Here is a 22874-nt window from a genome sequence, read left to right as displayed (position 1 = left end):
GGAGCCTTGGAGCTCTTCTCTTTGGAGTCTTCGCCATGCACCACAGGTTGCTGTGGCTCTCCTCACCCCCCACCGTGTCCCACTTCAGTCTGAGTCCACTCCTGGCTTCTGGTGCTGTGGCTGTGGGCTCCTGACCCCCTTCTGTTGGGCCTGGAGATGCAGCACCAGTGATTCTAGAAGTTCTTCCTGCTTGGAACTGGGTTGCACCTCCTGAGCCATGGGAGGTTCCTCTTTGCTCCTCAGCCTGGCTGCTGGCCTTTGCCCCACTGGAAGGGGCTCTTTGCCCTCCAGTCCCTCCAAGCCCTCGGTGCCAAGGGGCAGGCGGATCTCCACCTGGGTCTCGCGGGGCTTCTCCTGTGCAGCCCTCGCCATGGGCGGTGACATCCAATGGACCTGGGGCTGGTCTCTCTGCTCTCCTGCACCACTTTCAGAAGGCAGCTGCAATGCCCTTGTCCAAGCCCCCATGTTCCTGCAGGAAGAAGTCTCAGCAGCAACCTTTCTGTCCCCTGAGCCTTGACATCAGTCCCTGGGGCACAGGAGGTGAGCACCCCCATCTCCTCTGAGGCTGGTGCTCCTCAGATTCCTGCTCCATGTCTGCTGTCACTTCACTGAAGCTTTGGCCAACTCCCCTGCACTCCAGTGACTCCACTCCGGTGGCCTCCTCCTCTGCTGCTGTCCTGCCAGAGATGAGCCCCAAAGGGGTCCTTTTCCTCTCCTGTGGCTGGCTCCTCACTTTCTGGAATTTAATCCACATCTATTCTTCACAACAACTCAGTTCTCCCTCATGGGTTTAGAAAAACTGTGATTTTTTTTTTTTTTTGCATTTTTTTTTCCTGGATTGTTTTTGATTATCGAGGTGAGAAATTCTCTGGTGAGAATTTCCTCTAAGAGGAACCACCTTAAAGTTTCGGGTATATTTTGTTGCTATTTAGGTGGACTCTTTTGTTCTCTTTCCCCTTTTATACTTTTAAAATTTTTGTGAACATTCATGTTTAAAAAGTTAACATAGGAAATTCTTGTACAGCAAGGATGTAAATCTTTAATCAATTAATTGCATTGTAGACATGCCCCTTGAGTTCGGGGCTTATCTTGGCTTCTTTCATGGTACCTTTTATGCACAGAAGTTTCAGCGGGATAGAGTCAGCCTCGCGGGGCTCCCCTTCATGGTCGCGCTTTTCTGCATCTTTCTTTACTGATCTTCGTCTGCCGCTGGCCACCCCGTCTCTGTGTGGGCCGCGTCTGTGTCCTCTAATCTGACCCTGGCCTGCAGGTCTCTGCCTGTCGGCATCTCACTGTCCTCTCGTTATAGCCCAATGCTGAGCCTTGGGTCCCGGCCGTGCGTCTCTGTCTTGCTCCTCTCGGGGTGTGTCTTGGCACCTTCACTCTGTTCTTCCAGGGCCACTTCACTGTCGATTAGTTGCCAATGTCTCGGCTTGGCATTAGATTCAAGAGGCACCCACACTTTGTAGATTCAAACAGCAGTTCTTTATTCCCGCTCTCACACCGCCTCCACACAGGTCCAGGGACAATCGCGTTCTCCCGTCTGCCCGCACAATTCACCTACTCCACGAGACTATCTCCAAATCCCATTTTAATCTCACGAGAACTCAACAGGAACAAGCAGCAGGAACACCCTAATCCCAGCAATAATCTTCAACCTCCAACTTCCCTAAAACCCATTATCTTAAACTGGCAACGCCTTAAACTCAAGGAGCCGGTTACTTCCTCAAACCTGATCAGCTCTAAACCCGGATCCGCCTTGGTCCTTGAGCAAGGTCACCTTATTAAAGCATGCATGCAATGTCCCATCGAATGTCCTCTAAGCAGCATGGGGTACGCTTGGCAAGGAAATTTCGATGCGTCATTCCTACTTGGTAATGGCCCTCAGCAATTAGTCGACTTTCTTTAAACTACCAAATGGCAGGAGAAACGTGGAGCTGAGGCTGGTGCCAGAGACGACTTGGTAGCTGAAGTGGCGAGCAAGCAGGGCTTTCCCTCCCTGGGGTGAGGCTTCCCCAGGGCCTGCTGTCAAAGGGCCGTGATTTGCCTCCCTACACAATTACACACCCACTGTGGGGTTTAATCCTGAGTGTTTGACACTTTTTGTTATAGTTTGGATTTTCAGTGTTCCTGTCCTAGAGGCCTGGTCCAGCCTATGTCACTATTGGGAGGTGGCGGGTCCTTTAGGAGCAGGGCTGAGTAGAAGGAAGCTAGGTCACTGGGGGTGTGCCCTGAAGGAGATATTGGGGGCCCAGGCCTTTCCTTTTCCTGTCTGTGCTTCTGGCTTCCTGGAGGTGAACAGGCCCTCTCCATCCCATGCTCTACCGAGATGTACTGTGCTACCACAGACTCAAAGCAGCAGGGCCAAATGACCATGGACCAAAACCTCTGACACCATGAGCCCAGAAAACCTTTTCTGCAATTCGGTTGATTTATTTCAGGCATTTTGTCATGGTGACAGAAAGCTAACTAACAGACTTCTGTTCTTTTTAAGGCTGTATATGCTGTGTGTTGCTGGCAACTGGATTATAAGTTATTTTTCCATATTAGTCTTATATGCAGAAACATTCTAATAATTTGTCTTAGATTATCTGGTATTTTTCTAGGCAATTATATAATCTGCAAACAGTGATGGTTTTGCTCCTTCCTTGATAGTCTTCATAGTTTTCCACTTTCTTTTTCATCGTGCAGCATTAGCTGAGACCATTGGTACAACATCTTGGTCCTGACCTTAGAGGAATGCTAACATATTTCGCTATGAGTTTTTGAAAGAAATCTTTGTTCAGTTTGTTCATTGTGTGTAGATTGTTATTATTATGAATGAGCATTGAATTTGATTATATATTCTTTCCTGCATGTACTAAAGCTGTACATAGTTTTTCTTCTTTGTTCTGCTGGGTGGTATATTAGGTTGGCAGACTCTCCTATATCACATTATTTGTGCACGGCTGGGACAGTCTCCAATTGTTCCTAATATGCTCTTTCAGGGATTTTCTGTTAACCAAGCTTGTGAATGAAGCTCCCCTAACCTGGGTGTTGTATTGAGAGATGCAGCATCATAAGAAGATCTGAGGATCGTTGCCCCACATCCCACTATTCCAGTGTGTTATCATTACCTTTAACACGTGTCCCCACAAAAGTGACCTTGCCCTTGGTCCTGACAAGCACGTGGGTATAGACAACAGAGGGCAACTCCCAGTTCTTGAGCTTGGGGGTCTCAGGGTCATGCTGGTGGTATACACTTGGAGGCCAAAACTGTAGGGTGGCCGTCAGAGGTCACAGACTCTCAGAACAGCCTCTTCTCCTTCTCTCCCTCCTCCCGGCCCTGGCCAACGAGGACTATTTTCTGTTTCATCTTCTCCACTGCTGTGTGCCGATGGCTTTTTGTTTCTGGTTCCTATACGGCTGTATCCCCAGGCATGTGGCCCTGGGAGAGGTGTGGCTTCATGCCGTCTCCAGGACGTCTCTTCTCACACAGTAGAGGGGTGGCGAAAATTTATTCACCTTGGGGTGATTAAAATCCATGCTTCTTTTCTTCTGCACTCAGCTAATATGCCCAGAACAGCCATGAATTAGCTTCAAACTACCTCTCTTATTTTCAGACTCTGTTCACCATTGGCAGCCTCAGAGGTGAATGCAGTGATTTCTCCCAGCATTGCTATGGGGACGCCCTGGGTGCTTTTAGGATAGACAATCTGTCCTGTTGCTGAAAATTTAGCTCCTGGTTCCCATTCCACAGACAAGAAGATGAGACACAGAGTGATGTGAGGTCTCTTCCAGGGTAACCCACTGGGGAGTGGAGGAGCATGGACTTGGGCATCGGAGTCAGCAGAGTCCGTGCACTATGTCAGGTGCCTGTTTTCTGTCTGGCGAACTCAGGGTGCAGACGCTCTGAGCTTGCAGCTACGCCCTCATCCCCAGGGGCCCTGTGCTGCCCTCCTGTGTCTCAGGTTACCCAGAGGGTGGCTGGAGGTGTCTGTTTTCCCAGGAGAGACACATTTCCCCTTTGCTCTCTAAGCACAGGGTCCCGTTGAAAAGCTGTGCTGGTCCATTTTGCGGTTCTTGGTAGTCCGACTGGATATTTGGGAGACATTTGTACTTTTATGCAATGAGTATTCTTGCTGGATGATGCTTCAACGACTCATTGAAGGGCTTTTCCAAAATATGCACATAAAGTGCTGTGCCCTTCTGTGCTCACGCTTCCATGGGGAGCTGCACGGCCGCCACGGCCAAGCTGTGCAGTGCTGCTGAACCTTGAGGTTTATGGACGGTTCTGCCTTCACCATTTCAGTTACCAAGAGAGTTGTGGCCACTGGGGGACACCCCCAAATACTACCGAGGAGAGTCTGGGGCTCAGAGTGGGTTTTATTAGGGAGCTAAGGGTCCAAGCTGAGCCTTATTGAATTGCATTGCCGACATGGATTAATGAATGGATTATACCAGTAATCTAAGTCCCCTTTCCTTCCTTCCTTAATTTAATAAGCATCGACAGAGCATCGACTGGGGACAGATGGGTCTTAGCTTTTTATTTTTTATAATTTAGTTGTAATAAAGAAAAACACAAGCCGTTTGCCTTCTCAGCCGCTCAACCGTGCAGCTCAGTGGTATGAAGTTCGTGGATTTGTGCAGCGGACCCGGGGGCTTTGTCATCCTCCACACCTGAAACTTGTGGTCCCCTGAGCCATAATGCCCCTCCCCACCCCTGCAGTCCCCAGGCTACTTCCTGTCCCTGCCTCAGTTCCCCAGGGTCTGGGGTAAGTGGAGTCAGCGGTGCTTGTCCTCTCTGTGGCCAGGGCTCCCTGAGCCGGCGTCCACAGGCTCCTCCCCAGTGCCGCACATGCAGGATGGCTTCTTCCTAAGCCTCAATAACCTTCCACCAGGTGGACACAGCCCCTTCCGCCTCTGGGCTCATGGGTCCCTGGACGTTGGGGGCTTGGCCTCCTGGCTCTTGCGAATATTGCAGGATTGAAATCTGGCTTTAGGTTCTGTTGGGTGAGGACTCAGAATCGAGACTGCTGGATACCGGGGTGGTTCTGGTTCTGGTTTTGAGGAGCCACTGTCCTGTTCTCCTGTGGCTGCACCAGTTTGCACCCCTGCCAACAGTGTGAAAGGGGTTCCCTTTCTCCACATCCTGCTGACGTGTGTGTGTGTGTGTGTGTGTGTGTGTGTGTGTAGCCACCCCAGGGTGTGAGTTGGCATCTCATTGTGGGTTTGCATTTGTTTTTAGCCTTTTACACACATTTTCTTTAGACCCTAAGACAACACTTTGCAAGAGTGTAACAGTCAGTCGGCTCTGCGTGGCTGTGAGGAAATACCTGACAAGAACAGTGTAGAGGAGGGAAGGGTTTTTTGTTGTTGTTTTTGGCTCCCCGTTTCAGAGATTTAGTCCATGAGGGCCAACCCCACTGCCCTGGGCCAGGGTGAGGCAGCACACCACGGCAGTGGGGTGTGGAGGAGCAGCACTGCCCTGACAGTGACAGCAGGGAACCGGCCACAGGAAGAGGCCCCCTCCCAGGGCTCGGCCCCAGTGACCCACCTGCTCCAGCCACACCCCACCTGCCTTCAGCCCCCACCCAGTCAGTCCAGTCACCCCAGGACGACTCATTAGGTCACAGCTCTCGTGATCTGATGATCTCACCTCTGAATCGCCCTGCGTTCACCCGGGAGCTCGGGGGACACCTCACATCCAAACCGTGCAATCAGCGTGTCCGTTCACACTTCAGATAGGAGCAAGCAGAGTAGGAAACTGTGGGGACGTGCAGTTGGCAAGCAGGAGAGCCGGAGTTAAAGCTGGTGCGTCTGCCTCCGCGCCCTCGCCCACGGAGACACTAAGGGTCCCAGCACACGCACACGACTGCACACGCCGTGTCCCTTCATGCCTCTGGAAGCTTCTCAGAGCGTAAACGCTGCTGCTGTTCTTATTGTCCTCCCGTCTTCCACACAAGAGGATGAGCTCAGGTGGCAGATGTGACCTCAATGACATCCCCCATTTATTGTGCACTTGCTGTGTCCCCATGCTGCAGGCCACAGAGTGCGGGGGGGCCCCCTGCGGCAGCACAGTTCTGTTTCTTAGGGGACAAGGAGTCCATCTGACCCCTCGCAGGCTGGGAGCAGCTCCCTGGGCAGCAGAGGTGCGAAGCTCTGTGTGGGCCGAGGCAGCTCAGGAGACGGGCCCTTCCGCGGCTTGGAGCAGCTAGCTCCCCACCCGGAGGGCTGGCAGGCGCCAGAGCCCAGGCCCACTTCCGTGGTGAAGGAAGCCAGCCGTGGGGAGATGGGGCTCTTTCCGGTCAGCAGGGAGGCGCTCGCCCTTTTTCTGGTCCGTCAAGTCAGTTGTTTTTCAAAGCACTGCTGAGAAGCCCCCAGTGAAGCAGGATTTTATCCAGAATGTCGCACGGCGGGGGGCATCCTCTTTGACTAAAAATCTATATTCTGGGCAGTTTGGAGCATCCAGCCAGCGGAGAGCCGCCCATAGCAGCACGTCCACTGCTGAACTTTTGCTGCAGACAAACTCCTTCAGAATGTGGGGTTTGAAACAGCTACTGGTTGCTGGGCCTGTGGTCCTGGGGCTGGCTCAGCCCAGCCGCTTCACTCTGTTTCCACTGAGCTCTGACAGCATCTGCAAGCAGCCACCAACCTGCTGCATGGCTCTGCATCTGGATGTTGGCCAGGGACAGCGGGCCCATGCTGCAGGTTAGCAGGGCACTGCCCTGGGCAGGGCATGGTGCTCGGCGTAGCAGGAGGGCGCAGGAGCACACCTGTGGGTCAAGCACCTGCAGGCTTTGTGTTTGCTGCAGCATTGTGATTGAAGTGAGCCATGGGGCTGTGCTGGGGACAGTGATGGAGGGACTGCTCACATCAGGGAGAGAGGGGGTGTCACAAGCTGGGGCCATGGCTTCCCCAGTGCCCTCTGGCATGTCTGTTTGCCCGTGGCAGTGACCCGAAGGAGGTGGGGCTGGACCCAGTCACAGCCCTGGGCTCTGGTCCTGGCTCTGCTGCTCATTCAACAGGTGCCTTCTCTCTCTACTGACCTTTCTAAATGTCACTGCTCATCATTGTCCTCCGAGAAACAGCACCTGGCATGGATGTTTCGTGACGAAGTGAAACGTGGTACCTCTGTGTACATGGGGGCACCTGGTCTGTGCCACGGACCCTTTCCTCCGGCCATCTGGCTAGGATGACAGGCCACTGAAGCTACCTCCACTGTCTGCAGCCCTCGCCTGTCCTTGTCATTCTGTGTGTTCCTGGGAGCCCTTTCCTGACGGTCTCTCAGCCCTGTCTAGGGTATCCCTTAGGAAACCGTTTTGCAGATGTCGGGGTTTATTGTCTCTCCCTCCATTTTGAGGTAGCATCTGCAGGGAGACCACCAAGGCCTAAACCCTGGGTGCCTTTCCAGCCCTGAGCACCGCGGCAGGCCCCCTGCAGTCTGACCTCCAGAGGCCTCCACAGGGGCCACCTGCTGCAGCTTGTTCACGTTCACGTTCTTGCGTCCTTTGTGATCATCAGCTCTGCCTGGTGCAGGACAAAGTCCAAGCCTGAGCCAGGCACCTGGGGACCAGGTGACAGGTCAAGGAGAACGAAGGACACATCCTTCTCCAAGCAGAATTCAGTCTCCAGCTACCAAGGCCATGCTTGGGGGAGTCTGGTGGCTTTGATGTCCTGGGCAGTAAAGGACACGTCTTCTTTCACAAGGAGACAGAGGAGGTGATGACTAATTTGTGTAAAGTTGTGAGTGTGTTAGAGCTAATTGAAAGGCTTCTTTCTTTTTCAATATTTTTGCTACCACATTATGGTTCTATAGAATAGCAGGGTTCATTCTGACATGTTCATAAGTGCATGTGCCATATTTGGTCCATTTCTACCTCCAAAACCACCCCTTTCCCCTGTCCTCCTCCTCCCCCACCCCTTCCTCGACTCCGTGGCCTCCCTTCTATTCGTTTATGGGTTTGATTAGATGCACTGTAGATATACATTCAGTGGAGTTCTTCGTGATACCTTCACACTTGCCCATGGTGTATCTGGGTCAATTTCATTCCATGTCTCCTCTCCTTCCCCACCCTCCTCTCTCTCCCTCCGGCATCTTCCTCTTCTCCACTGTTCACCCTCCTCTTTTTAATATTCCATATTTCTCTCCAGCTTCCACAGTGAGCGAGACAGTCGGCCCCTGATTCTCAGTCTGGCCCACCTCCAGTTCCATCCATTTACCAGAAAATTCTAGAATCACACTCTTCTTTATGGCTGAGCGAAACTCCATTGTGTATGTGCCACGTATCCATTCATCTGCGGGTGGTCAGTTAGGCTGTTCTGTGACTTTCCATAATCGTGACTGCCCAGGTTTTGGAGGACGTGTCTGAGCTCACACTGTTTCTCTGCACGGTCGGGGATAAAGGGACCAGTTTTACTTTGCTTTCAAGATGGTCCCACTGAGTCCTCCTCTGAGTTTCTTCTATAGATGCAAACACTTTGCCTTTGCTAAAATAAGACACCAAAGCCTTTCATGTTAAAATGAGGGGTGCCTCCACACACCCCAAATACACTGCTGCCCCAGGAGTCAGGCACCAGGAAAACCCGCCCACCATCAATGAAGCCTGTCTTCTGTAGCAGCCGTGGACCGAGAAGGGGGTGGCACAGCCCATCCCCACCATGAGTCCCCAGCAAGTCACTAAGCCCCGAGTCTCAGCGTCCTCACTTACAAGGTGAGTTGGAGGTGCGCTGTGCTGGCTGGCCAGGGCGCAGAGAAGCTCAGCCCAGGAGGCTCAGGCTGCAGCCTCCTCAACATCCTGGGTGCAGAGCCGCCACAGGAGAGGGAAACGGGTTTCTGCCAGGAGATGTCTTTCTGTGCTCAGACTCACCCTCCTTTCCCTCCTCCCCACCTGTTGGACATTTGGTCTCATTGGCCATAAGGGCTCCACTCTGAGAAGCCTGTTAGGACCTCTGCTAGCCTGTTGGTGGAGGAATCTCCTCTTCTTACAAGGAACACTGTGACATTGGTTTCAGTGTTCCCATTTTATAAAAATCAAAACTGAAGCTCATGGACACAATGTTCCCATTAGTCTTTTTTTCCCTGTGCCCAGGTACTGACTGTCACTGCTGTCATCCTGGTGAGCGGCACTGCCCAGGTGGCTGATGAGTGGTCCCAAGTGCAGATTCTCCTCGGATCCGTCCTCTTCCTTGTTCTTGCTGCTTGGCCGGTCTCTTCCCAGCCCATCTCTCTGTTTGCTTACCCTTTCTCTCTCTGCACTGTCGTTTTGGAGGGGGAAGAATGAAGGGAAAGAACTGGGCTGCTGGAGTCGCCCCTGGACACAGCATGCAGCGGTGCCACTTGTAGCTGTGTGACCCTAGTCGATCTGTTTGCCCAGGGTTTGGCTTCCCCATCTGGTGGCAGAGCAGCCCGGGGTCACAGAGTGATGAATGGCATGCCCGTGGGTGGCTGGAGCTCAGTCAGGGCTAGTCAACGTGGAACCCTTTCTTCCTGATCATTCGCCTGCCCCTTTCTTCTGCCCTCCCCATCATCTCAGTCTGCGGAAGGGCTTGTTCTTGCTCTGCTCCTTGGCTCCAAAGCACCTGGCAAAACACTTGCAGACTTCACCCTGGCTTCTCCACCTCCGCCCTCCCCTCCCCTGCTCTGTCCTGGGAAGCCACCCTGCCCACTCATGGGTCAAACGCTTGCTCTGTGGCTTCCTGGGCAGGGCTTGTGTTGTCCCTCTGCCTGGAGGGACCTCCCTCCACCTCTCCCTGAAGAAGCTCTGTTCACCTCGTCTGGCCCCCGACGGTGCACATTTTCAATTCTGCTTCCACCTAGAGCCCCAGAACTGGCAAAACGTTCTTTTTCTCTGACAGAGCCAGGAGGACTCACAGTCTCTAGTTCTTCTCGGGAGTTTTGGTAAGCCCTGTGTTCCTAGAAATTCTTATCCCACCTGGATTTCAAATTCATACTTCTTCTTGTATTTTTTATGACCATGGGATCTGTAGTGATGCCCCTTTTTATTCCCCATATCAATGATATTGTTTTCCTATTTTCTGTGATATTGTTTACTATTTTACTATTTTCCATAGTGTATGTTTGTTTCTATCTCATTGATTCTGTCTTTTAAAAAATATTTCCTGATCCTTAGTTAATATCCTTAACCCAATTTGTTTCGATCCCTCATCATCAGGGTATTTTTTTCATTTCTAGCAATACACTTAAAGGCTACAATTTTCTTCCAAGCCTTGCTTTGTCTGAATCATAAAAGTTTTAATATGTCTCATTTTCATTATTATTCAGTTCAAATTACTTTGTAATTTCCATAGTACTTTCCACTTTGGCCCATGAGTTTTAAGAAATATATTTCAAAATTCCCAAACATTTGGGGATTTCCTGGTTAATATTTTCTCATTAAGATCTAGCTGGAGCAGAATGTAAGCTGGATGGCTTTAATGAACTTGACCAGTCGGGTCTTGTCCTCTGACCCCACATGTGGTTTTTCTTTGATAGAATTTTTCAGGTGTTACACAGATATTTTGTAAGATAATAAACAAATTAAAAGATGAGACTCATGAAATAAAGCAAATGTTATGATTTGTTTTTTTTTCTTTTGAGTTATCTTCATGCTTCAGCCAGCATTTCATTGAAGGGATTCTTGGTTTATTGCTAGATGCCATCATTCCCTTAAAAAAAAAAAATATCCTGAGCACCTTCTGCACACGAGGCACTTGTCTAGCTACAGAAGAGTCTATGATGAGTAAAGTCTGACCCTTGGCCCCGTGGGTGGTCCTGTGGGCAGACAGATATCAATCAAAGCATCAGACTGGGACAGGAGCTGGCATGGTCTCTGTGGGCTGTGACCAAGGGCTCTCACCTGCCTTTTCAGGACTCAGGTGGGAAAGGGCAGGCCCGTGGCCTGCTTTGGTTGCCACAGTACATAGGAACACGCATGTGGTGCTTCTGCAGGGCTCTGTGTCATTTTGAGACCACTACTGTCATCTGACCTCCTCTTCCTGTTGATTAGGGAACATCTCAAGGGATTTTATAAACTCAGTTTTTAAATTGAGGTGGCCCACGTAAAGCAAAGTGGATTTGTCTAACCCATACAGCTCAGCAAGGTTCTGCACACCTGCACACCTCCATGCCCACCACCCAGGTTGGGATGTGAAGCATTGTCAGCCTCAGAGGCTCCCCTCTTTCCCCTTCCCCAACAGTACCTCACCAGAAGGCTGCCGCTGCTCCAAGCTCCAGCACTGGCCGTGAGCATGGCCCCTTTTAAACTGTGGGTGCCTAGAGTCACAGAGTAAGCTTTCTTTTAGGTTTGACCTCTTTCACTAGCATAATGTCTTTGAGGCTGGAACCTCCCTGGTCGACTCTCGTTAGTCAGAAATCCATTCTGCCTCTCTGCTGCACGGCTGTTCTGCTGTATGAATGTACTGCAATTTATGAAATTATCCTATGGCTGTTGGACAATTGAGTTGCTGATAATTTGGGCTGTTGTGAATAAAGCTGCTCTGAACACTCTTGGCCACAGAGAACACGTGCACTTCGTCTCTCGGGCGGTGCGTGCCTCCTGGGGTGCTCTGGGAGGCGTTGAACACGCAGCGGGCACCACGTGCAGACACGGCTCTGACTGCGAGGAGGGAGCTGTGGGACGTGAGCTCTGTGGTTGTGTTTGATCTCACCGGGTGGCCATCTGTGCTGGAGACGCGGGTACCAGGCCCGGAGAGGGGACACGACCTTCCCGGGACCACACAGTGATCAGTGGCTTCTGATGGCCCCGTGGGTTTGCAAGTGCTTCATCTCACACACATAATGTCTTGGAAACCAGAGGCTGCCTCTCACAGCTGTAAAATTTAATTGACAGATAGTTTTATCACAGGCTGAAAACCACTGGCAGAGTCCAGGCGTGGGCTCCCAGGACGGGGGCCTGAGGCTGTCTGGTGGACGCGGAGCTGGAAGAGTTGGTGTGTGGAAGAGGGGATGCCCAGCAGGCCCTGCCCCGCCCAGCCCTGCAGTTCCCGTACACCCAGCGTGCCCTTTGGGGCCCTCTAAGCACCGCCGTTCTGCAGACACTCAGCCAGGTTTGAGTGGCAGCCCCCGGTCCAACTGGAAGGCGGAGGTCAGATGCCTGCCCGGAGGCCTCCCCTGGCTGCGTAGTGACTCCTGTGTTCCTGCGGTTTCCTGTTAGTGGACATGGGCTCTGGAACCAGGCTCCGCAGGTTCCTGCTCCAGTGAATGCAACTTCCTCAGAATGCACCTGGGATCGTGCGTTTCTTTTCTCCTTCCCCAACAAGGAGTGGGCTGTGTGAGGGCAGGAGGGGTCTGCTTGACCCACTGGGTCTGCGGCACCAGCATGGAGCAGACACCTCCAGTCCAGAGCGTGGGCTCCTCCCACTCCACAGCGGCCACTCTGGCCTCGCCAGTAGCCCCATAAGGCTCCTTGCTTCCACCATGGGCTCCTGCCGCCTGTGCCCTCTCAGCACAGCAGGGAGAGCCGGAATCCTCCCGTGGGTCCCGCCTCGTTCCCCAGTGCACTGGGGAGAGGCGGCTGTGGTCAGGTCCGCCGTCACAGGCTGCGTGACCTGCTCAGTCCCTGCCCTCTCGGTCTCACTGAGAGTACCAAGTCCGTTGGTAGGAAGCACTTGTGGAGGTGCTGGACATGGTTGGGTACTGGAGGCTGCGAGTTCCAAGCGTCGTGAGGGTCGCAGCAAAGGATGGAACAATGCTGAGAGCAGCGGCCGCAGAGTGGGCGCGGCGGTGGACAGGCCTGGGTCAAGTCCTGGCTGACCAGCAGGTGACGGGCAGACCACGTGGCCTTCCAAGTCCGAGCTCCTGGCAGCACCGTGGGGTGTGGGCTCACACCTCCTGGGCTGAGAGTGACATGCCCAAGGGTGTCACGGCAGCGAGAGCTCGACACCCTCAGTGAGCTCTCGGGGTCAGTGTCCACGCGACCAGCCCCAGCCCGCCAGGCTCTGGGCCTGCGCCGTCTCCCGTCCCCAGCGTGCCTGTGAGCCAGCTCGTGCCTCCCCTGGCTGCCCCCCAGGCCCCCCCAGAGGCCGCACACCCCGGGGCTCCCTTGCTGCTCCTTCTTCCCGGCCCCACACCTGACCCATGAGGACACTGCGCCCCTCCCGTGGGAGCAGCCGGAACCCAGCCTCCTCACCACCTCCCGGCGTGCACCTGGTCCAGGCCACCCTCTCTCGCTCCTGGGTGGGGCAGCCCCTCTCCTGGTCACCCGGCTCTGCCTGTCCCTCTCGCTGGTTCCAGTGCAGCTTACTGTGATCTTGGGAAGCTTCAGCCAGGTCACGTTGCTCTTCTCGACTCACCCAGCCGTTCCCTCACATGCAGAGGACAACCGGAGTCCCACAGCGGCCTAGAACCCCACGAGCTCTGGCCCTCGCCATCTGCTGCGCCCCCCTCTGTGCCCTCTCTGCTCCTCGGCTACCCACCTGCCTCAGGGCCTTTGCACTCTCTCTCCTTCCTCCCAGGACACAGGTGCTTCTCCAGAGGTCTGCACACACTCTCCCCTTGTCCTTTAGGCCTTTGCTCAATGACACCCTCTCAAGAAAGCCTTTCCTGGTCACCTCATCTAGAGTCACCACCCTCAAAAATCTACACCCCCCATAGCACTCAGCAGCCCCAAGGCTTGTCGTTGACCTGCTGTCTGCCGTCTGCCTCGTTTAGAGAGGAGCTCCCCAAGGACATGACCTTCATCTCTCTCTTCCCTGAAGTGTTCTTGGCCATAGGACCACACTTGGCACAGGTGCTCGGGGTGTGTGTTGGCTGAGTGGCTGTACAAGTCACGGCAGAGACAGGCGGCTCGGCAGCGCAGGCCCTGCCGCTGGACTGCTGGCATCCACACCCTGGTTCTGCCCCGGGCCAACCGCAGGCCTCAGTCATCACCCAGCGTCCCTGGGCCTCGCTCTTCCCATCCTCTCTCCCAGGCACAGGGAATGACCGCGCTGTTTCCTAGTCATTCAGGTAAGCACTGAATGAGCTGGCGCTCGCGGCTCCAGAAGGCTGCTGTGCTCAGGAAGCGCTCAGATGTCCCTTCACCATGGCTCTCCTCCCACCCTCTGACAGCCTGTGGGGTGCTGCAGGTGCAGTGCACCCCGGGAAGGGGGCAGGGCAGGGCTCCTCCCTAGGAAGCAGCTCCAGGGGGGACGCCAGGTGAGGAGCAGGGTTACCCGAGGCCCCAGACTGCAGAGCCGGGCGCCCAGCCCCACTCACGGAGCCCAGGAAGGGCTTCTGCAGAAGAAGCATCGGGTCAGCTGTGGGAGTGTGGGAGGAGGGGCTGGGTCAGGGGACGTCCAGAGGAGCCCAGTGTGCAGAGCCTGGGCGTGGCTGGGCCAGGTCCTGCTGGCCAGCTGCCTGGGGTCCTCAGCCTGCGGTGGAAGAGCGTGGAAGCCACAGCCAGCACACGCACTGGGCAGCGTGAATGTGGCTCCGTGGAGCCCTGGGGACCAGGGGCTGCCCAGGTGGAGCTGCAGGAGGCGGGGCCCAGCAGGGGGCTTCAGGTCCTGGAGCATGAGGAGTTTCTGTGGCCGTCCCTCTGGTTGCTCTTGAGAGAAGCTTGTTACAAAGAGCAAGTCCGGCCCCACCCACCCCCTTTCTCTGCTCCTGTTCAAGATGGGACCACTTTCACCTATAATGCCACCATCTAGCATGTCACCAGAGGCCAAAGCAGTGGGCCACCAGATCCTGGACTAATGGCAAAACCTGAGCGAAATTAACTTCCTCTTCCCCATCAGCAGCCTGAGTCGGGAGTCGTCACAGTGACGAAGAGCCAGCCACTGCCACGTGTGCACGCTTCTGTGCAGAGAACTATGCAGTAAGACTGCAGCCCCCAGGCTTTCTGAAAGGGGGAGCTTCCGAAGCCTCCTCGCTCCCCAACAGGCTGATGAGCAGCAGCTCTCCCACCATCCACAGGCTCCTGGCACCTCGCACATGAGATTCCCCCACGTTCAGCACTTTGCTGAGCTCCTGCGTGCCCCAGACCTGCTGGGCACCGCGGAGACGGCCATGGGCCAGAAGGAGCACCAGCTGGTGTGGGAAGCAGGCAGCTGAACAGGGACCGCCGTCCAGCAAGGTCGACACTGCCCGAGACATGGACATCCCACAGCCCCGAGGACCAGGCCTTGGCTCGGCCTGGACTGACGGGCAGGGCCCCCTTCCCTGAGAAGGTGCCCTTTGACCCTAGCCCTGCTGCAGCCGGCTGCCAAGGCTGAAAGCGGCTTCTGGAAAAGAAGGGAAGCACCCGGAAAGGCAGCGAGCTGGTCAGCCAACAGTGTGGTCAGCAAACGGCAGGTCAGCTGGTCAGCTGGGCACGTGGCAGGCGGGAGAGGTGGAGGGAAGCCTGGAGGAGTCTCCTGTGCTGTGGGGAAGGAGACTCTGAGGTGGGAATCCCAAGAAGAGGCCGATGGTGTTTAATTAGGAGGACCCTGGGGGTCGCCATCTGCGGAAGGGAACAGAGGGAAGGAGCCAGACTGCAGCAGAGGCCAAGGCCCCCGGGCGTCCATGATAAAGCCTCAGATGCCCCACGATGTCCTGGCTGGGCAGCTCTCCAGGTCAGGGCTAGGGGGCCAGGCTTGCTACACCCGTGTTGACCAGCCCGTCACTGAGCTGCCCCAGGACAGGGTCACCTTGGCAGAGCGGCTCTGTGTGGCCGAGGCGATGCTAGTGGACAGCCTCTGCCTTCAGCAGCTGCAGAGGAGGCTGCGGCCTGGGACGGGGGTGGGAGCGTCTCGCAGCGTCCATCACCTCAGCATGGCCTGGCCTGTCAAGGCCGCACATCAGGTTATGAGCTTGGGAATCGTCCTGCAGGCCACGTGGGGATCTATAGAAGTCTATGCACGTGGGGAAGACGTGCGTTCAGATGCAGGGTTGGGAAGACTGGAGAGAGGTCGTGGAGAGAGGAAGGAGGCAGCAAGGTCATTAGGAAGTTGCAGTGCCAGTTCAGGTGATTTGAAAAGACAATGACCATGGGGACGTGAGGGACATGAAAGTCCCCACCACACATCATGCTGCTCAACTTATTGTTGTTCACGGCTCTATGCAAGTGTTCTACAATGTATGCTGTTTTACACATAAAGATATTGAGGATCAGAGAGGTTTAGTAACTTGCCAATTATCAAACAGTGTAACTTGCCTAGGAAAAAACTGAGGCAGGAATGAACCTCAGTTGTACCAAACATAAAATTATGTCTTTTCTCTTGTAGACCAGCAGCTAGGACAGCTGCTGATACACAGTGGACACTGAAAGCAGTAGTCCTTATGACCATTGTTATCCCAAGGATCGCCATCTTTATCTGGATTAAACAAAGGCTCTGGTAGCAGGTCAGAATTTTGTTATCAGAAGAAGCACCGAGAATTGATGACAGTTAGTGATGATCTTGACAGTATTAGCAGCAGAAATATTCAACTTTAATTAAAACAGCAAATATGATAATCAAATGTAAATGCGCAGCAGCCAACAATCCCAGGTGCATGCCCGGTCAGCACATATGGTGATCCAGGAGAAGGTGGGACTCGCTCCATTTCATCACCTCCGACAAACTACTGACCCCCATTCCTGCTGGTACCAGTTCCCGCCCCGTGTCCACTCTGTTGGCATGCACCAGTCTGATTCACTGGGCTCTCGAGTGCACCTGCAGCTCAGGGAAGGAGCAAGCTTAGGGTCGGCCTGGGCTGCACAGGCAGGGAACAGGTGAGCTCTCTGCTGGAAGCTGACTCTGCTCATGGAAGGTGCTAAACCTCTCTCTCTCACAGAAACCCCCCTGGGAAGACCCTGTGTAGCACTGGCCTGTGCTGAGCACCAGGACACGGCAGTGTCCTTTTCCCTCCTTTGTTTATCCGTGGCTCCCTGGTGACCGCCTCCTGTGTGGCAGAAGCCACACAGAGAAGACTCACAGGAGGCTCCTGATGTATATGTCAGGCTCATTGATTTACGAACCTTGAACCATCCTTGCATTTCCCTGACACAGCCCACCGATCATGGTGAACGATCCTCCTGATATGCTGGGGGTTTCAGTTTGCTGGCATCTTGCTCAGAATTTTTGCCTCTATGTTCATCTCCATTGGTCTACAGTGGTTTTCTTTTTCCTCTTTTTTATTGTTTCATTGCAGCTGTACATAATGGTGGGACTTTTGGTAACATATTTGCACACGCACACAGTGTTATCCAGTTTGATCTACATCACTCCCTGCACACCCCTGACTTTTTTTAAAATGTCCTTGTGTGGTATTTATGCAGGGTAATTCTCGCCTCATAGAACCAGTTTGGAAGAGTTTCCTCTCCTTTACTTTGTAGACTCATCTGAGAAGAATTGCTGTTTCTTAAAAGTTTGTCCCACAAAATTCAGCTGTGAAGACATCTGGTCCTAAACTTGGGAGAATTTTATTATTGATCTACTCTCCATTCAGCTTTTCTACGTCGTCAGGGTTCAATCTTGGTAGGTTGTAGGTGTCTAGAACGTAGCTTTGCCAAGTTATTGGTGCCTGGGAGTTCCAAGAACTCTCTCATGATCTTTTGTATTTCTTTGGCATCAGCTATAGTGTCTCCTGTGCATCTTTGATTTTACTTATTTAATTTTTGTTTTCCTCTCTTTTTCTGTTTTCTTTCCTCTCCTGCTTTTTTTTGGGGGGGGGGTGGTTGGCAGGTAGGGGCTGTCCCAGGACCCTGTGCATTCTGAGCACTCACCATATCACTGAGCTACATTGTCAGCCACATCTGTTTTTTTTTCCTTTTCTTTATGTCTAACAAAGACTCATCAATTTTATTTGCTTTAAAAAAACAACTCTTTGTTTCATTCATTTTTCATGTTTTGTTTTTTGTTTTTTTAATATGACCCTCCTTTTTTCTAATTTATATATATATATATATATATATATATAGTCATACATGACAGTAGAATGCATTTTGACATATAATACATACATAGAATGTACATACATCAATCATATTATCTATTCTATTCTCTAATTTTGTTCACGCCTGCCCAGATTCTTAACATTTCTTTCAGTGTACTAATTTTGGTTGTGTTCCTTCTACTTTTCTTTTCCTTTTGGGGTGAGTACATCAGTATCCATTGGAAGTGTACTTTCTGATCTGGGCATCCATTGCTATGAACGTCCCTCCTGGTACTGCTTTGGCTGCATCTCTTAAGTTCTGGTGAGTTCTGCTTCCATTTTCATTTGCTTCAAGAATTGTTTAACTTTCCTTTTGATGCATCCAGTGACCCACTGTCTGATGGTGGCATGTCTCCCAGTCCTCCTGCACTTGTGGAGGACGAGGAGAGTGCTGGGTTCTTCGTTCAGCTGCCATCGCCACCTCCATTGACATAGTTTGGATATTGAATGTCCCCAGGAGCCCAAAGGCGTGGTCCCCAGCTGTGGCTCTGCTGGGAGTGAAGGGACGTGGAGGAGGTGGGCATAGGGACAGTCTTTGGGTTGCTGAGGATGTGTTCCTCCAGGGTGTGGTGGCCCCTCTGCTTCCCGACAGGAGGTGAGTGTCTTGCTCAGTAGCAGCGTCTCCCCGTGACCTGGTGCCTCACAACAGACACGGAGCTCCAGGGCCAACTCGCCATGGACGGGAACCTCCAGAACTGGCAGCAGAACAACCCTTTTCTCTTTATGAGTCAGTGATCTCAGGTATTTTCTTAGAGTGAGAAAAAGCTGTGCTGAGCTTCCTTCATGCAGCGAGATGTTTCTAAGATTTAGTCCTCTCGTTCCCTTTTATCACTGTGTAGTTTACAGTAGAAAGAAAAATACCACCTTCTGTCGCTCTGTTCTGTTGACCCGTCCCCAGGCTGTGGGGTTTTGTGGGGCTGCTGTGAGCATTCTGTGCTTTCTTCTCTCTCCCGTGAGCACTCGGGTGGAAACGCTGAGTCGGGGGCAGCAGGTACTTCACTTTCTAAGCCTGGGCAGAGCTTTTCAAAGCCATCACAGAATTTTACGCCTAGAGTTGGTTTGCCCCACATCCTCATCGTCCCTGGGGTGCTAGTAGATGACCACAGCCTTCCTGTCGGCACGTACTGGGATTTCCTTGTGCTTTGAACTTCCCTTTCCCTGGTGACGAAGGACACAGGAAACTTCATCTACTTCTTTGTACCTGTGTCTCCTCCTGGTGAATGCTTGTCTGGATCTGTTGTCTGTTTTGTGTTTTTGTTGTTGTTGTTGTTGTTGTTGTTTTAGTTGTAGAAGTCCTTTATATATTCTTGATAAAAGTCATTTTATTGTGTATGTATTTTACGGATATTTTCTCTCAGTTTATGGCTTGCTTTTAAATTCATCCATGCTGTCCTTGTGCAATCACAGTAAGCTCTTACCTGGGTGAACTTGGAGTTACCAGGTTTCTGTTTTCTATCCACTACTCATTTTTGCCTACCATAGGTCACAAAGATAGCCTTCTTAGATTTCTCTGGGAGATATATGTAACTGATGGAGCTAACGTTAGCTTCAATCATCTTTTGCATATAGTATGAGGTGGTGATCAGGGCTCTCTTATTCTGTACCGACCATCGGTTATTCCAGTCCTTCAGGGAGAGCATCTCTTCTTTCTCCAGCAGTGTCCTGGGCTTTGGTTAGAATCAGGGCAGTGGGTGGACCCACCTCAGGGTTAGGCCACAGCAGTGGGGTGGACCCACCTCAGGGTTAGGCCGCTGAGGTGGGAAGCTCAGCCTCTGCCCCCGGGGTGGAGGGTCTGGAGTCCTGGAGGAGGGTTGCTCCTCTGTTCTTCCAGCGTGCTGCACACCTGCCTTCTGCACAGGTGTCCTCAGACAAGGGAGCACGTGGGCAGGGGAGAGGCTCCGCGTGCCTGCAGTGCTGAGGGCCAGCTTCCGGGAGACCTGGAGGCCCACCACAGGGAGCCGCAGGGCAGGTGGGCAGGAATGCCTTGAAGGCTGGCAGGCTGACCTTCATTCGTTGCATAAATAATAGCTTAACCTCAAATGTGGAAGTGAACCTTCCCACAAACGTGTAACTCCAAGTGGACTCCTTTGATGTTTTCTGGTCGTTGTGGTCTTTGGCCATAGAAACCTAATTTTATGTCATTGTTGTAGACTCTAAATTTTTATCTTCTTTACCATCTACTGGAATATGCCACATGCTTTCCCTGTAGTCGTGCAGGGCTGATTTTAGTGCTACATACTACTCCGTCACTGGAGACACCAAAGCCTACTTACCCGTTCCCCTGTCATCAGATAACAGGCTCAGACAGCTCCAGCACCGATGCCACTTAACACCATGAGCATCTTTGTGGACAAATCTTTCCCTTATTTTGAGTCACTTCTTCAAGGTGATTTTCTGGGTGTTGATGTCCTTCATGAAAGGGGTAATATGCAGACAGCTCCTGGTTCACACATTCTCTTCTCATCCCCCCATGTATCCGTGGGCTCAGGACTTAAGCAAGGCCACTGTGGTGCCTTCTATTGATACTTCTTTGAACGGCCGAACATTAACAACAACAACAGCAGCAGCACTGGGAAGGGATTTCTTGCGTTTAGAATTTGATAAGCCCTACTTGGAGCTGGCTCCCACTCTGTCCCTGGAGAAATTCACTTTGTGAGCTGGTAGCAACCCCCGACTTGACTTGCAAACTGAGCATAAATCGTGGGGCTAAAACAAGCAGTTCCCTTCAGAGCCGAGGGAAGGCTGCAGGGGACGGCGGAGGGTAAAGGGTAGGTCTGGTTTCAAAGGAAACCTTAATTAATGATCTGGAAGACTCTGACAGCAGCTGGTTAATTAGATTCACAGATGGGACTCAATTAAGGGGTGGTGTCAACTCTGGGAGAAGGTGACGAAACCTTGAAGAGCCGTGTGGGTGGCGAGGAATGCAAAGTGGAAGTCGCAGCCGGGCTCCGGGCTCCGTCTCCCCTGTGCTGGGTCCTCCCGGCCTGGCCCTTCCTGGCCTGGCCTGCTCAGGGGAGTGCAGACAAGTGGTGGGGGTGGGGGGCCCTTCCGTCCACCTCTGTGATCTTTAGCTGTTCCCCTTGACCTCTGGGAGGCCAAGGCTCCTTTTCTAACGAGGGATAATAGTTATGCTGACTCTGCAAAGCAGGGTGAGGCCAGGGTGTGGGGAGCCTTGGTCACCTGTCCGGAGGTGCCCCCCGCCTCGCTCATCTCTGGTGAACCTCCATCAGACACTCTTGGGTGCGTTTTGCCGTACACTCAGGCTAAGTGAAGCCAACCAGAGGGTTGCAGCCCCAACACTCAGGCTTTCTGCAGCCTGTGGACCAACACGGGACTCAAGATGGGGACCCTGAAGACCATGCTGGACGCTGAAGTCAGGATGGCGTGGACAGCTGGGTGCACGACTTCACTCTCGGAACGGGCACTGCTTGCAAAAGACCAGACCGCATGGGCAGGCATCTTATGGAAGCTGTGAGGGAGAGGGTCTGCAAGGTCCCCGTGCACAGCGGATGGGTGGCAAGGGCAGAAGTGTCGCCTGGTGTCCAGGGTGACCGAGCCCTGGGTGCAGTGCCATGGACAGGCTCTTCAGTCCAGCTGGGTGTGCATCGTTACCACTGAGCAGCAGGAAGATACCTGTGACAGGCTGTGCTGACTCCTCCCCCGCCCACCCGCTCCTGTTCTCGGCTCTGCACCCCTTCCCTTACCTGGAGGTGTGCACAGTGGGCCTCCGTCTTGGGGGAAGCTCACCCCATCGCCGTCCTGGTGGCTGCAGCCGACCCAGAGCACATGGGAGAGGACAGTGGCCTCACATCCCAGGGGTCTCAGGAAGGAGGCCAAGCCTCGGGACACTTGGGCTTGTCCAAGGTCACACACCCGACGGGGACTAAACCACGTTTCCTCAGAAGTTCGGAGCCTCCCCCTTCTCCCCGTCCTCACAGCCGCCATGTGGAGGGGGAACCAAGCTCGAGGGGTGTGGGGGAGGGACTGGGAAGTGGTTCCACGTCACCACAGGCAGCAGCCCACACCACAGGGTGCTGTTGGCACACATCTTCTGAGAGTGTGTCGTGCCTCGTCCTCCTCAGCTCCACCATCCCTGGGGAGAAACGGCCTCTGTGCCAGGCATGGGCGCGCTGCGGGACGGTCTCTTTGCTCCAGGAGCAGGGACAGCCGCAGGACAGCTGTTGTTTCAAGGGCCTTCCCTTCCCATTGGGAGCAGCCAAGACAGGTCTGCAGCTGGTGGCCGTCCCCCTGGAGCCTGCTGTGTCCCTGTGGAGGGAGGGGTGGCAGCCGCCTGCTCCTCCTGCCGTGTGGGGCAGCCCTTCCACGCCACCGCACACTTGTTCCCTGGGCCAGGGAGGAAGCTGACGGACCCTGCCGGCCCCCTGCCTCTCACTACCTGCGGCCTCGCTGGCCTCCTCCTGTGCTGCAGATGCACCCAGCTCGTCCCCCACTTGGACGTTCACATCTGTAGCTTTGTCAGTGTGAACAGCAGTGTCCTTGGTACCATGCCGCCTCCCCCCAGTGGCTCAGGTCCCTCCTCCTCAGAGACACGCCCTCGTCCATCAGAGGTCAGGCTGTTCCCCACTGCCGCACAGGGATCACCCCGAGTGGCCAGCACCCTCTGAAGTGGCCTTGTTGACCAGCAGTGTGTATGGTCCACATGGTCCACATGCTGGTTTAGGGTGGGTGACCGTCACCCCTCACTGGACTGGAATTCTGCAGTGCGGCCACCAGTCCACACCGTGGACCTTAGTTGCATAAACACTTCTTCGGAAAATCGCCTTTGTGTCAGACGGCAGGTGAGGGGCTTCTGCCTCTGGTCAGGATGGAATTCGCCCTCTGTCTGAAGCAGCCAGCAATGGAAGACACTGGGTGTAGGACCTGGAGGACAGTGTCCCGAGGGAGGGGAAGGTAACGAGGGGCTGTGGTGATGATCCCAATTTACAGACTCCAGGGAGGCTCCAGGCTGAGATTCGGGGGGAGGGACTGAGGAGAGTCC

General features: G+C 53.5%; 1 protein-coding gene across 6 annotated transcripts in view; it reads left to right on the top strand.

Annotated features, from left to right (window-relative positions):
- Stk32b (serine/threonine kinase 32B) overlaps positions 1–22874 on the top strand; it is a 277224-nt gene that overhangs the window by 140417 nt on the left and 113933 nt on the right. The gene's annotated exons all lie outside the window — the stretch shown is intronic.

This window comes from Ictidomys tridecemlineatus, chromosome 9 (assembly GCF_052094955.1).
Source record: "Ictidomys tridecemlineatus isolate mIctTri1 chromosome 9, mIctTri1.hap1, whole genome shotgun sequence".
In the NCBI taxonomy this organism is placed as follows: Eukaryota; Metazoa; Chordata; class Mammalia; order Rodentia; family Sciuridae; genus Ictidomys; species Ictidomys tridecemlineatus.
Note: the sequence above shows the minus strand (reverse complement) of the source record. Positions and strands in the feature narration are given on the sequence as shown.